General features: G+C 42.8%; 1 protein-coding gene across 4 annotated transcripts in view; it reads left to right on the forward strand.

The window, feature by feature from the left end:
* The window catches only part of RNF152 (ring finger protein 152), a 70,727-nt gene that overhangs the window by 12,524 nt on the left and 44,793 nt on the right, over positions 1-13,410 (forward strand). The window contains exon 1 of one of the 4 annotated variants that reach the window (XM_043540215.1): positions 10,489-10,510. The exons of the other annotated variants lie outside the window; for them this stretch is intronic. The gene's annotated coding sequence lies outside the window, so the exon portion shown is untranslated. Of the gene's footprint in view, positions 1-10,488; positions 10,511-13,410 lie in introns of those variants that run through there. 4 annotated transcript variants of the gene reach the window in all.

Raw genomic sequence — 13,410 nt, forward strand, 5'->3', positions numbered from 1 at the left:
ATGTGTGGCCCAAAACCTTATTTATGCCACATCATCCACACCTAGCCCTGAATATAAAATTATTAATACTGTTCTGGATTTTCAAGTATCAGGGGGTAGCCGTGTTAGTCTGTATCCACAAAAACAACGAGGAGCACCGGTGGCACCTTAAAGACTAACAGATTTATTTGAACATAAGCTTTTGTGGGTGAAGAAGTGGGTTTTTTACCCACGAAAGCTTATGCCCAAATAAATCTGTTAGTGTTTAGGGTGCCACCGGACTCCTTGTTGATTTTGTTTGGGAATTCACCATAGTATATGGTGCTTCACACACACTGATAAATTCATCATAACAGCTCTGTGACAATAAGAGGTATTACTGTCCCCATTTTTACAGCTGGGGATTAAGGCTAAATTTGTTAAGAGTTCACTAATTTTGGTTACCCAATTTAAGATGCCTAGAGCCTGACCATTTTAGAGTACTTAGCATTACATAGCACTTCATATGTTTTGTAGTACAGCTCCAATCAACTTCAATGGCTGCTCTGAGCATTCAGCATTTTGGCAAATCTGACTCCAGGTGTCTCGGGTCTCAGAAAATGAGGAACACACAATTAGTAACCACCTGTGAAAATTTTTGTTTAAGACATAGAAACTCTGTGGCAAAGGCAGGGACAGAATCTGATTCTTAGAGTGACATTCCAGGAGATCACCCTTTCTTTTCCTGCATTTCCTTGCCGCATTCGCTCCATGACTTTCAACTTCTGCAAGGAACATTGTCAACATTGTCTTTTACGGCACAATCCTGATTCATCCCCAGAGCAGGTTCAGCCTATGGAAAAAACAGTTTATGATCAAGTAATTAAAGACTGCATCACAATGCATACACACAAGGGGGCTGAACTAAAGTGGAACAGTAAACCTTAATTCTGGTATTTCCTAACCTCTGAATGCTTGACTGTGCAACCTTAGCATTCTTTTAACATAGGGTTTTTTAATATAATTTCTTAACTCCACTGGCCCCCCCCCCCCCCCAAAAAAAAAAAAAAAAAAAACCAAACCAAACCAAAACACCCTGGAAAAAATAATATTCCATCTGGGCCACCAGCAGGGTTCAGACCTTTAGATCCATAGCAGACTTCTCCCACATGAGCTAATGGAGTAACTGGTAGTAGTAGGTTGTTATCCTGTATGTGGAGCAGTCACTAGAGGTGGGTGATGAGAGACACACACAAGAATCTTGGGTTCCATTCCAGGCTCTGGAGGGGAATATTCAGTGGTTATAGTCGCTTCTGCTTCTGTCCTCCATGTGCTCTGTTACAATCCAAACTCTCAACAATGGCTCCATCCCTATTCCTATCCACCTCCTCTGCTCCTTCCCATGTTTCCACCCCACTGATTCCTGTTCTTACCACCATCCCAGCGCCTACTCACCCTGTCCTCCATCACAATTCCCAGCCCTCTGCATGTCAATATGGTAGGTAGATTTCCTCTCTTGCTGCGTGGGGTTGGCAGGAGGGGATTAAGAGCACCGAAGAGAATCTCCCTACTGCGTTCCAACATCTGGTTTCACAGTAACCTGCAGCAACTAGGAAAGTCCTGCTCAGTTACTGCAGCCCCAGGATGGAACATGCTGAGTTGCTCTGTGGGGATGGTGCATACCCAGTACAAAAGGAATCTTTGGAGAATTTAGCTGCAAAATTCCAAGAAGTGAGCATATGTTAGCTGCAATGTTCCTGGCTGAATTTGGAAAAGGGGGTTTTACAACTGCAGAACAAAAGGATTGTAAGAATTTTTTTGACATGGACAAAATGACCTATTTTCCCCTAAGCACATTCTCAGAAATGGAAGAACCACTTTGGGTACAACTTTCCTCAAAAATTCAGCCTGTGGCAGACAGCCAGCATGGAAAATTTTAACCTGAACAGTTAAAAATTTAACAAAGTTTATAAGTAACTGAAAATGGAAGTGTTGGGAAACCTTAACTGGAGGTGGCTCTACCAGCTTCGCCTATAATGTGAAAAATCTGTCAACAGAGATGGCCTTGAAGGTCCCTTGAAGATGCTCCTTGGGGTTTGTGTGGAACCTGAACTCAAATCCTGATCTGAATTTCGTGCTGCTTTAAGCCAAAATCTTTGTGGGTTTTGATACCCATTGCTTCATATTTTAGGGCCATCTCTACTGAGATTTTCTATGAGATCAAGCAATGGATAAAAATGACCATACAGCTTTAAGAAAAGGACGACTTGTGGCACCTTAGAGGCTAACCAATTTATTTGAGCATAAGCTTTCGTGAGCTACAGCTCACTTCATCGGATGCATAAAGTGGAAAATGCAGTGAGGATGTTTTATACACACAGACCATGAAAAAATGGGTGTTTATCACTTCAAAAGGTTTTCTCTCCCCCCACCCCACTCTTTTTTTTCATGGTCTGTGTGTATAAAACATCCTCATTGCATTTTCCACTTTATGCATCCGATGAAGTGAGCTGTAGCTCCCAAAAGCTTATGCTCAATAAATTGGTTAGTCTCTAAGGTGCCACAAGTACTCCTTTTCTTTTTGCGAATACAGACTAACGCGGCTGCTACTCTGAAACCTGTCATACAGCTTTAGATCAACTCTGTAAAAATGGCTTATACCTAAAGAATATTTTGTGCTCTACCCTTTTTTCCAAAGTTTCTTTCCTTCCTCACATACCTGGTTCTACAGTGGAACCTAGTTAAACATGCCACCTTTATGGCTGTGTGTGATTTGTTTAAAATAGGCTCTGGCTATGTCTACACTGGCAATTGAACGACAAAACTTTATCTTTCAGGGGTGTTAAACTGTGTAGTATAGACCTAGCTGGAGAGTCTAGCTGGAGAGTGAGACAGATTGGGGCAGGGTGCTTTTATTTGGTATTGGCCTGAGTAAAAAAAAGTGATAACCCTACCAATGTTGTGCATATCCCATGGACTGAGTACTTTGTTTCCAGCTGAATGAAGCGCCAACAACTTATTGGAGCGCACATTGTTTTGTAAACGAGCCACATTTGCTTCTTTCAGAACAAGCTGTGAGGTGTTCTTCTGTCTAAATTTCAATCCCTGATTGACTTAGTTGCTGATGCTTTTGTTGTCAACAAAAGCAATTATAAACCCCACAATGAATTGGGAGGAAGGGAAATGGAAATTTCTGATTCTCATCAAGTCGACATAACAGCTGGTTTTCTCTTTGTGCATTGTTGTTTCAGAGTATAGAGATGCATGAGGAGATGTGGATGGAAAAAAAATCACCACCATTAGAAAAGACTAGCTAGGCCACAAATGGAATAATCACACTAAAAACCTGCATTTTAACTAGTCCTGTATGGCTGAGGAGTTTTGGCTTAATTTAGGACCATGACTGACGTAAAACATGTAGATTATATCATAGAATATCGAGCCCCATAGAACTGAATGTCTTGAACATTTTTTGACTCAACAAGCTGCACACACTTATAAAAATAATGAAACAGGTGTTTAAGCTCACATAAATCAATTTGCCATGTATTTTTATGATGCTCATATGATGTCATGCTAAGAGCAGTACTTCAGCATTTTAACTCCATGAATTTGAGTAAGAGAGAATTACCAACAGGAGCTTTAAAACTTTTTAAAAAGAAAAGGAGTACTTGTGGCACCTTAGAGACTAACCAGTTTATTTGAGCATGAGCTTTCGTGAGCTACAGCTCACTTCATCGGATGCATAGTAATACAGACTAAATACAGTAATACAGCAAAATACAGACTAACACGGCTGTTACTTTAAAACTTTTTGACATTCTAAATATTCGATGGGCTTGAACCAAAGCTGCATGCCTGACCACCTTGAATTTGGTGTAAGGTCAGATCCAGGTTTGAATTGTTTGACTTTAGTGTATCTCTAATGCTGACAGTTTGGCATCATTTGTGTCTCTTGGTTTTTTCCTTTTCTTTCTTGAGTTGAACATCTTTGGACAAGTCCTGGGGTGGCGTAAATTGTCACGGCTCCATTGAATCAGGATCTGCCCTGTTGTAGATTAACTCCAGTGCTGTGCTTGACTTTGTCCTCTCTCCATTCTTTACTCTGAACCAAAGAGTCCCCTCTCCTCTCAGCAGGTATGACTTGGTGCTGAAAGGCTGGGACAGCTTGGAAAAGCAGGCTCAGCAGAAGAGGTTGGGAGCAGCCATTGCCAGTATTAATATTCTTTCTAAACTGATGGGTGAGAGGATTATAAAATTGCAGAGGGAAGATAAACATAAATGTTTTAATTGCATTCAGGATTTTTCAGTGGTCTTGCTCATAAGGTACAGCACAGATAAGCATTTCTTGTAGGGATATTGACACAGATTGCGCAATTGGCCCCTTCCGTCTCCCCCCAAAATAAGAGGGTTTTCGTGCCCATCTATTTTTTCCTCTCTGATACTCTTGGTCTCACTTAGTTGCAATATGTGGTTGCATGCCACATGATGATGGCAAATCAGCTTTGAAACATTATCTCTGTGCAACTGGTCTGGAAATTCTGTAAGAATAGGTTTTCTTAAAAGGTTTCCACCTTCTGTGCTTATAGATCAAGCTAGTTGGAACAGACTCACTTGCTGTATTTTAGTTCTAGTTTCTCCTTCAGTATTTCCCATTCTGGTCTGAGCTGGTTATCTGAACATTTCCAAAATTAAGTTTGTTTGTTTTTTAAGATGGGGGACAGATGGCAGAGTGTAGCATGGTCTCTCTGAGTTACAGAAGCTTCTAGTCGAGTACAGTAACTCCTCGCTTAACGTTGTAGTTATGTTCCTGAAAAATGCGACTTTAAGAGAAACGATGAATCGAATTTCCCCGTAAGAATTAATACGCAGTGGTGATGATTGTGAAGCTTGGTTGAGGTGGTGAAGTTAGAGGGTGGAAGAGGGTGGGTGGGATATTTCCCAGGGAATGCCTTACTGCTAAATGATGAACTAGCTTTTGGCTGAGCCCTTAAGGGTTGTTAATGTAGCCTCACACTCCACAAGGCAGCACAAATGGAGGGAGGGGAGACAGCATAGCAGACAGAGACAGAGAGACATACCCTGTGAGCGGGGGAGAGAGATAGATGCACATTGCCCCTTTAAGTACGCTGACCCTATTCTTAAGTACATTGTCTTTTTAAGTCGATCAGGAAGTTGAGACAGCAGCTGCTGCCCCAAGCTCTCTCTGTCTCTCTCCGTCCCCCCACCCTGCTGTATATGGAGAAGGGGTAAGCGGGGTGCAGGAGCAAGGGGACATGCTGACATTAGTCCCCCCCTTCCTCCCCCCTGCACAGCAAGCAGGAGGCTTGGGGAGCAGCTCCAAGGCAGAGGGCAAGAGCAGCACATTTCAGTGGGGGGAGGGACAGCTGAACTGCCCGCAATTGATAGCCTGCTGAGTGGCTGCTGCACAGGGAACTTAGGGGAGTGGGCAGCTGATAGGGGGACTGTCGGTCCACCCTGGTTCCAAGCCCCCACCAGCTAGCTGCAACGGGCTGCTCTTCCTGCAAGCAGTGGACAAAGCAGGCGGCTGCCAAACGTTATAAGGGAACATTGCACAACTTTAAACGAGCATGTTCCCTAATTGATCAGCAACGTAACAACATTAAGTGGGACGACTTTAAGTGAGGAGTTACTGTAAACAGTAAGCACTGAAAATGAGTGGCAAATCACTACTGCCTTCTGATGTCCTAGATGGTGAAAATCTTTGTACTGTTTACTTTGACAATCTTCTCAGTGTCTTTCTTGGAAATATACTGTTTACATACAGAAATGTTAAGGTGTTGCAGTATGTTGTTACTTGCCAGATGTGGTATTTGGCCACAGATGGTATTGCTGATAGAAGGAGTTCCATTATACAGTGATAGCCATTAGAACGTCAAAATTTGCCAGCGGTGGCATTCACAACACTACCGTTCTCCATATAACTAGTGAAGGAAATAGCTGTGATACCTGTAAGAAAATGTTAACTTTTAATGGTGGCTGCTGTATTTCTATAACATAGTATATCAATGGGATAGGAAGTTGTGAGCTGTTCACTCTCTTCTAACAGGGAATCTACTTTTAATAAATTTAACTATATTATTTCTCAAGCACTTGAAATGTATTTTCTTACTCTTGCTACAGCAATCCCCATTTAAAGTCAATGGCTGGATTTTCAAAGGCGCTCTTCACCTGCAGCTCCTGTTGACTTACATGTCAGTGTATAATACATAGAGCTGTATAAACAAGTCATTGTCTGTATGAAATTGCTGTACAGACTTCACTAGTGCTTTTTACGTAGCCTGCTATAAAACTAGGCAAATATCTAGATGAGTTGACGTACCGCCTTGAAGATCTCTGTATAAGCACAGGGGTACGCGTACTCCTGGTTGAGAACCAGTGTACTAGGCCACACAGCTTATTAAAGATACAATATGAGAGACACAAAGCTATTTTCTTATATCTGAAACAACTCCCATTTCATTTCATCATAATGTTTCTAAGATAATATCTAAGCACTGTACAGTTTTTCTTTGTTTCGTGAGGACATGAAGGCATGGAAAGGGCCCATCATCTGTCATTGCATTTGGAACTTATCTTGGCTCTAAGATAAATGGACATGTTTAGTAGACTTTTGTCAACAGTTGCATAGAATGGAATCTACAGCATAATGAGAGTAAGGTGATTTGAGACTCATATGGTATTAGCATCCCTGTTGATTGGCAATGGAGTGTGGCCCCTGCCTGTAGGAGAAATGCAAAGTGAGATCATCTTCAATGTTGAATGGATTTCCGTGACTTTTATATTCTTATTTTATATGTGAAATTTAAAAGGAAAGCTGATGTATGCCATACTTACAGCCAAGCTCTTTGCTCCGGGACTGATGCTTTCCAATGTTTGTTATGGATGCAGCTGGCTAAAATTTTTCAGATTAAGTTGGCCTTTGCTGAAAATGAAAACTTCATATTCCCCACCCACCCAATTTTTTTGTTGAAATTTGCCATTTGTTTTATTTTTTTTCTGCTCTTTCTGCCCCCTTTTGCATCCTTTTTGATGGCAAAATTGGGGGTGGGGAGAATGAAGGGGGAAGCAGGAAATATCAAAATCCAAACATTTTCAGTAAAACTTTCATGAAACGTTTAAATTTTCAAAAATGTTCTCAAACTTTGTTCTGTTTTTTTTTTGACCAGCTCTCATCATGAGTAACTTCTGATGTGGTTTAAACAATGGGCTTGCTTCACCACTTTCTTACCCTGGCTTTTACATGTGTATCACCATTGGCTTCAGGGAAATTACACTGGTGTAAAACTGGTCTCATGGAATCAGGCCCACCGAAAAGGAGGGCAAAGAGGGCAATTTCCCAGGGGACCGGGCGATTTAAAAGGGTCCAGGGGTCCCTGGCTGCTGTCACAGTAGCGGTGGCAGCCAGGAGCCCCGTGCCCTTTTAAATGGCCCGGTGGGCCGCAGGGCACCTAGGCGCGCGAGACCGCTCCGGGCCCTGCACTTTTGGGGGACCCCCAGAGGCCAGCATAGATGGTCCCGGAAGTGACTGATTCGTTACTTCTGTCCCCCCGGGGACAGCCCTGGCCCTGGGGCCTGGAATTTCTGTCGGCGGGCCTGGATGGAATAAAGAATCAAGTGCGATATTCTTTTAAATGATCGTACAAATGTACTAATAGGTATATTTTCTGTATATGTGTTTAAAAGTTTCATTTCACGTTGTTTCTAGTTCTGATATCTGTTTAGTAATGCTTATCTGGCTAAAAGATTGTGAATTAGTGCTAATAGGATTGCTCTAATTTGCCCTGTCATTTTTACAGTGGTAACCTCAAAGGCATTAAAATTTACAATATGCTAATCTTTCAGTGTGGGTAGAGTATCATAAATCTGCAGTTTCTAATGATACACAACTTTGTCCATACGCAAAGAAAAAAGATCGGGTTACTTCCAAAGCAAGCTGGCAGGATATGACTGAGGCAATAGCCAAACACTGTTGTTGAAGATCTGCAGTCACTTGTACAATATTTTAGATACTCTTGAGATGCAATTCTCAAACTGACTAGGAGAGGACAACATGCAGTGGTAAAAAGACCGTGTCTTTTTTGTACTTAAAAAGGACTCCAGAAAACGTATGCAAGCATTTAGGTCAAGGATACCATCTATGAACACTTGTATAATTCTGAATTGAATAGAAATTGTGAAGCTTTGTATAAGTAAACATACCTCTTAAACAGGGGTTCTCAAACTGGGGGTCGGAACCCCTAAGGGGGTCGGGAGGTTATTACATGAGGGGTCGTGAGCTGTCAGCCTCCACCCCAAACCCCGCTTTGCCTCCAGCATTTATAATGGTATTAAATATATTTAAAAGTGTTTTTAATTTATAAGGGCGTCATACTCAGAGGCTTGCTATGTGAAAGGGGTCACCAGTACAAAAGTTTGAGAACCACTGCTCTTAAAATAAAGAGAACTTTTTCAACTAGAAAGCCTAGCCCAAGAAGATTCCACTCTGACCCTAATAAAATTAGCCTTCTGCAGCACTCTGTAATGCCCTCACTTCTTTCTTGTCTTCATCTGATTCCTGCTAGTCTGCTTTACGATCTTCGCTCAGCAGGTGACTAGTGGTACAACCTGGCCCCAAACAGCTAGGTATATCAGTATCATCCATTCAAAACTCTCCATGTAGATGGAAACTTGCAAGCGACAGTGTTCACAACACTGAAATAAGTGAAAGGCTATTTCTGAGGTGCTATTCATCTGATTCTTCTCTCACACTGGTGTAAATAGGAGGGACTCGAGTTACACAAGTGGAGTTACTTACACCAGTTTAACAGTGGAGTAAGATCAGAATTGCTCCTTAATGCTTTACGGAGAAGTAGTTAAAATGGCAGTACTAAACTGATTTGCTTCACTATAGGCCATCAGTTTTCTTCCTTATTCCTACTCATAAAACATGTATTTACATAGATTGGGTGGTTGTTGTTTTAGTGGGTTTTTTGTTGTTTTTAAACTAAGTCAGTCAGGGGTCAGCTTTTTCTGAAAAGCAAGGGCATCCAGTGAATATGGATTTTTTTCCCCCCTGTGTAATGCAGTTATGTTTAATATCTTTGGATCGTAGGAAAACATTACCAAAGTAAAGATTTTCAAGAAAGCTAAATATTAGCGAAAGGATAAACCTTTTAGCCCACCCTAGAACTATTTAAATAACCCGCGGATGAAATGAAAGAAGCAATGCTTCCACATTGTGCACAATAGGAAGCTGTTAAACTTATCTCTGAACAGAAAACATCACAGGTTTATTTACTGAGAGAGACTCTCTTAAGTAGGCTCCCTTCTGTTGTAAACTTGTAAATTTCCCAATTTTTCAACTTCCTCAGTACTGGGAGTTTTTGCAACGATGAGCTAGAAGAAACAGCATTTTGTGAACGTAGCAGAATTGCAGAAAGGTTGGTTGGAATTTTAAATAGGAGTTGGTTACTAGGCCTTTCTGAGTTACTGTACAATGCATTTGGTACACCATATCTCCATTCAAGAGAACATAATGTAACTGGATTTGATTAGAGTAGAATATTCTGTGTCCACACTTTCACTCACTCTGGGACTGGATTTACTGGTCTGTTTAAGCAAAGAGGCCTTAAAAGGGCCAGGGATAGTTTGGTGGAGAATTCACTTTATGAGAAGAACTCTCCACTGATGGAAAGCTGGAAGAAGCAGTTCTGTTCCGCCTCCCTGAGCGATGGCAGCTATTTTGATGGAAGAGTGCTTCTTTTGACCTAGCTATGAGGTCAGCATAGCTGTGGTGCTCAGGGGTGTGGATTTTTCTCACAGCTGAGTGCCAGAGCTATGTCAAACTAAGTTTTAGGTGTAGACCAGGTCTTCGGTGCCTAACTAAACAATATTTGAATTTACAAATGCAAGCTTTTTTTGGATGCATGAGAACATTTCAACAAATGCATGCAAATGACATAGACCTGGAAAATGCGCATGTAGACACAGCCATGGTATACGTTACAAACTTATTTTCGTAAAGGTACCTTGCAGTTATACTGACCAAACTCCTGGTGTAGACAGCACTATGTTGACCAGAGGGCTTCTCCTGTCCTACCGCCTCTCGGGGAGTGGAGTACCTACACCGACCGGACATGCTCTCCCCTTGTCATAGGCAGCGTCTTCATTAAGTGCTACAGCGGTGCAGCTCTGTAAGTGTGGACAAGCTCTTAGAGGCCACTTTGGAAAATTGGCTCTTGAGTAGAAGCCACAAGATTGTCTCTTCTTTGATTCTTTTTTTAAATCAAGGAAAGGTTGCCAACTTTCTAATTCCAGAAAACTGAACACCCTTGCCCCGCCCATTGCCCTGAGGCCCCACCCCTACCTGACAGCCCGCCCCTCCTCATCCATCCCCTCTCCCTCCGTTGCTTACTCTCTCCCACCCTTGCTCATATGCTCATTTTCACCGCAAGGCCCAAACAGGCATATTTATTGTTTTGACAGATGTATTATGCTAATTTCCTATTTGTTACAGGACACTGGAGCTGGCAGCAAAAGAATCAAAAGGGTAATTTTTTAAAAAAATGACATTTTCGCAAAGTTTTTCATGATTCTTTCCCTATCCTCTTCCCATTTTTCGTAACCAGCTCCATGTGTTTTGTTCACTAAACTTATTGTAACTTTATGTGTGGAATTAGGACCACACACATTATCACAGCAGCAATGGGTCCATTAAAGGCCCACTCCTGAAGCCCAAATACAAATCCATAGAGCACAACCACATAAATGCACACCTGTCCATATACTTATATACATAAATCTGTAAAAACTGACTCCCACACCTACATTCAGATATACATGTGTATTCATGTGTACACATCTGGCTTGCACTAACACATACTTCCACATTATTTATTATTACAATTATTGTTTAGTGCCTAGAGATCCCAACTAAGTCCAGGGCTCCAGGGTGGTAGGTGCTGGACATACACATAAAAAGAGAGTTTATGATCTAGATAGTCAAAGGTGGGGAGAAATGTATGATACATTGGCTCTTCTGCAATTTACTTGTCAACAACATTCACTTTTTAAGAAATAATCTTTCTTTCTTTCTTTCTTTCTTTCTTTCTTTCTTTCTAAACTTGTTATAAAATGAATACACACATATTTTATGTCATACATTTTTTTGTGTGCAAGCTAGCAAAAGGAACAAAAGTCAAAGAGTTAGGCTGCAAATTTTATTCACATGCATCAATACACACACCTCCCTACACAAAGACACACCGTCTCTTACACACATACAATGCATACATGCACACACTTGTCTACACAGACACACCCAACTGGGAAGGGAGGAGGGTGGGCTGGAGGGGAAAATGTGGGGGTGGAAGAGAGAGGATGGGTAGGGAAAGAGGCCAAGGACGAGAGCATGGTGGAGGTGAGAGGGGGCAGTGAAGGAGAGAGGAGGGGTATGTGGGGTAGATGGGGATGCAAGGGGCAGCAGAAGGCTACAGGTGCATGAGGATGTGGGGGGGCACAGGGGTTATAGGGACATAATGGGTGTGCAGCAGTGTATCGAGGTGAATGGGTTGCAGGGCTGTGGGGGGTGAGGGACATGGGCGTGGCGGCTCTGGGAAGTGGAGAGGATGAGTGGGAGTGCGCTGTAAGAGGTACAGGGCTGGAATGGGCAGATGTGGAGGTTTAAGTGGGATGGGACAGGGGAGGGATGCAGTGAGGGGCATGTAGTTGGGACGGGGAGGGATGGAGGTGAAGGGGGTTGGGATGGGGAGGGATGCAGTGAGGGGGATGGGAATACAGCCCCATTCCCAGCACTCGGAGACAGGGATACATATCTCCAACTCCTGGGTGCAGGCAATGGGGCGACAGACTGCGGTTCACCGCAGGGCACGTGCCGCCGCTCAAGCCCAGCCACAGGAGGAGCGCAAGGAGGAGAAGAGGGCCAGCAGCAGAGGGAGAGGCGCGCGCCACAACCCCTCAACAGCTGCCTGCTACGTGCGCTAGTTTGTCCCCTGCCCTGCCTTGCCCTGGCCAATGGGAGCTGCGCCTGAGGGCGGGGAGCGGGGCAGCACAAAGACCCGCCCTGGGCCTAGGAGCTGGACGTGCTGGCTGCTTCCTGGGAGTCGCACAGCACAGCGGCTAGCAGGGAGCCTGCCTGCCCCGCTCTGTGGTGCCACCAACCGGACAGTCAACGGCCCGGTCAGTGGTGCTGACCAGAGCCTCCAGGATTACTTTTTGACCAGGCGTTCGGTCGAAAACCGGACACCTGGTCATCCTAAATCAAGGTGTTTTGTAATTGGTTGTAATAATAGAGATTCAGATTTCTCGATGCAACGTAATTCAGCACTGATGGCAAAGTATTCTCTAGGATTCTGTTTCAGATGGTTTCCAAAATGTTTCAGCACAACAGACAGACTAACAGGTCAGGTGGAAGATTTTTTTTAATGGACCTGTTGTTGTAATTAGAATATATTGCATGGATTAGTGTTACATTTAGGAATGCTCCAAATTACTGGAAAGAGTTCAGCATTTAATTTTCTACCAGCAGCAATTTCTGTCAAGTTTCAGATATACAGTAGTTGTCATTAAAGATTGTAACATATTAAATCCCATAGTGCCATATAAATCATGGAAGAAGAAAAGCAGCTACAGAAAGCTTGAAGGGAAATTAATTGTGCACATTGCTATGATGATGAGGGCTGTACCAGAACCTTTGATAGTTTAATATTGGATGCCATGCTGATACAATGTGGCACACCAGTACTAAGTATAGTGAATGTTGAGTATCTATATATAAATATGGACACACACACACACACACACACATATAACTGCAGAATGGCTTATTGGGTATTTTTATTATTTGTAGCCACTGTAGCTAGCACTGTAGGCCAGGACCCCATTGTGCTAGGTGCTATGCAAACACTGAACAAAAAGACGGTTCCTGCCTCAAGGAGTTTACAGTCTATGCATAAGGTGAGAGAGAAAACAGATGGATATAGACAGATGGAAGAGTATAAGGAAATAACGAGACAGTATTGGTCAGTATGAAAGGTTGTGTAGTTGTTTGATCAGGAGAATGGAAAGCAGGATTCCAGGGTTCTATTTACAACAAACACAAACTTCTGACTCTCATTTTCAAGGCCCTGGAAAGTTCTGCCCTGCCTACATCTCATCCCTAAATGCTCTTAACCCCTTCCTCAAGCCCTGCCAGTACCTATTGCACTCACATTATTGATTCCCTGGTCTTCTGCCCCCATAACTGGCACTGTGTTTTTTGTTTGCAGTGCTGTTGTAGCCATGTTGGTGCCGGAAGAGAGACCGGGGGAGAGGGGGTAATTTTTTTTTTTAATTGGACCAATTTCTATTAGCGAAAGAGATAAGCTTTCAAGCTATTTGAAAGAAGTAGCTCTGTGTAGCTTGAAAGCTTGTCTCTCTCACCAATAGAAA

This window comes from Chelonia mydas, chromosome 2, assembly GCF_015237465.2.
Source record: "Chelonia mydas isolate rCheMyd1 chromosome 2, rCheMyd1.pri.v2, whole genome shotgun sequence".
NCBI lineage: Eukaryota > Metazoa > Chordata > Testudines > Cheloniidae > Chelonia > Chelonia mydas.